The sequence below is a fragment of the Manis pentadactyla genome, chromosome 10, assembly GCF_030020395.1.
Source record: "Manis pentadactyla isolate mManPen7 chromosome 10, mManPen7.hap1, whole genome shotgun sequence".
In the NCBI taxonomy this organism is placed as follows: domain Eukaryota; kingdom Metazoa; phylum Chordata; class Mammalia; order Pholidota; family Manidae; genus Manis; species Manis pentadactyla.
The window spans coordinates 42303572-42306174 of record NC_080028.1 but is presented as its reverse complement, the minus strand read 5'-3'; positions in this window follow the sequence as shown (position 1 = coordinate 42306174).

Genomic DNA, 2603 nt, shown 5'->3' with positions numbered 1-2603 from the left:
TTTAAAAAATATTTAATGCCTGGGGAGAGCCCTGGTACACATATATATTTTTGATCCTATGGGAATGGTATACTTGCATCTCATATCCTGCTGAGAATTCTTCATAATCTTTAGATGTTTTCCTTCAGGGTACAGATAGCACAATTACTCCATGGGATTAGTGTTGGTTAATTTATATGGCACTGCGAATAAAACTTAGAAAAGTACTTAAAACATGACTAAGTAAATGGTAGTAATGGGGAAATTTAATACACTAGTCTAAAATCTGTAGAAAACAACAACAAACCTTTACAAGCTGCCACTTATAACAAGAAAAACAGTCACAGAGGGTGGTTAGCGTGAGTTCCACCAGAGAGGAGTGGAATGCCAGTGCGTTCTGTATGGAAGGATGATGAAGTAGCTAAATGTGGAAGCAGAAGTTAAATTTTGTCTGAAAAAAGACATCAGTGCATACTACATCTTCTTAAAAATGGTGTTTCAGCTTTTAAGTGTTTTTGGCAGACTGCTTTAGGACTCAAGAAGATGAAAGGAATTGGTATGTTTAAAATTTGAAATCCATATTTCCTGTCAGGTATATATATATATATATTTTTAAATAATTATTTTTTTATTGAAGGGTAGTTGACGCACAGTATTACATTACATTAGTTTCAAGTGTACAACACAGTGGTAGAACATTTATATACATAATTCTAGGTTCCAGCTATCACCCTACCAAGCTGTTACAATATCTTGACTATATTCCTTATGCTATACATTACATCCCGGTTACTTATTTATTTTACCATTGGAAGTCTGTCCCTTTTTTTTTTTTTTTTTTGTGAGGGCATCTCTCATATTTATTGATCAAATGGTTGTTAACGACAATAAAATTCTGTATAGGGGAGTCAATGCTCAATGCACAATCATTAATCCACCCCAAGCCTAATTTTCATCAGTCTCCAATCTTCTGAGGCATAACAAACAAGTTCTTACATGTAGAACAAATTCTTACATAATGAATAAGTTACATAGTGAACAGTACAAGGGCAGTCATCACAGAAACTTTCGGTTTTGCTCATGCATTATGAACTCTAAACAGTCAGTTCAAATATGAATACTCATTTGGTTTTTATACTTGATTTATATGTGGATACCACATTTCTCTATTATTATTATTTTTAATAAAATGCTGAAGTGGTAGGTAGATACAAGATAAAGGTAGAAAACAGTTTAGTGTTGTAAGAGAGCAAATGTAGATGATCAGGTGTGTGCCTGTAGACTATGTGTTAATCCAAGCTAGACCAGGGCAATAAAACATCCACGTATGCAGAAGATTACTCTCAGAACAGGGGGGGTGAGGTTCTAAGCCTCACCTCTGTTGATCCCCAATTTCTCACCTGATGGCCCCCCTGCGACTGTGCCTGTCTTAGGTTGTTCCTCCCTTGAGGAATCTTACCCGTCTCTGGCTAACCAGTCATCTTCCGGGGCCATACAGGGAAATGTGAAGTTGGTAAGTGAGAGAGAAGCAATATTGTTTGAAAAGGTTAGCTTTTTACTTCTTTGCATATTTATTCCCTGTGGCTTCTATGCCCAGCATTTGTCTTGAGGTATCTTTACCACTTGGAAGAATTATGATACTCGGTAAATTTGATATGAGGCACGAATTCTATTTAAGGGTTGTAATTAGGAAGGAAGAAGAAAAGCTATAGAAGTAGCAGGTGGAAGAAAACATGGGAAGATTGATTATTTCTTTGACATATCTTCTTGTAGAGTAACTTCAGCATATATAGGTTTTAAGCTACTACTTAAATTGCACACACACATTAACATAATAGGAGTATAGTTACATAACCAAAGCATATCTGTAATTACCAGCCATCTCCAGTGAAACCAAGAAAATCAGTTAGGCACCATAGGCATTTGTGAAAACTTATCTATGATATGGTGGATATTGTCCAACTGAACTTGAACAGTCTGAGAGAAATCAGACAAATTAAAACAACCCATTCCTGGGGACTGTTCACATGCCATATGTTCTTTTAACAGTAAATAGTCTGTAGTTGTAAGACTTTGGAGCGCTACAATTTGCACTTCTCCAAATTCTTGGTTGAGTTCCAACAGTATAGATCCAGTCAAATTTGTTGTTTTACTGTATGCACAGGCCAGCTTAGATATCTCCTTCCTCATTCCCATGGCAAGTCCAGGAACTGGTGGGATGAATGCATCTACCGCTGTAGCAGTGCGTGGATCTTTGTTGGGGTTTTTTGATGATCATCTTCTGGCATGAGTCTTCCAGAGGGTGCAGATGTTGGAAGTTCTTTTTCATATCGTATCTTAGTTCATTTTCGGGGTAGCCCAATTAGGCTTTGATCCTCTGTATAAACACAAACAGACCCTTTGCCTACACTTTTATATGCCCTTTATACCCTTGTGTAGAACTCGTTGGAGGTTACCACACAGGAACTGCCCTTTTTTTTTTTTTTTTTGCTTTGTTTTTGGTATCACTAATCTATACTTACATGACGAATATTATGTTTACTAGGCTCTCCCCTATACCAGGTCTCCCCTATAAACCCCTTTACAGTCACTGTCCATCAGCATAGCAAAATGTGGTAGAATCA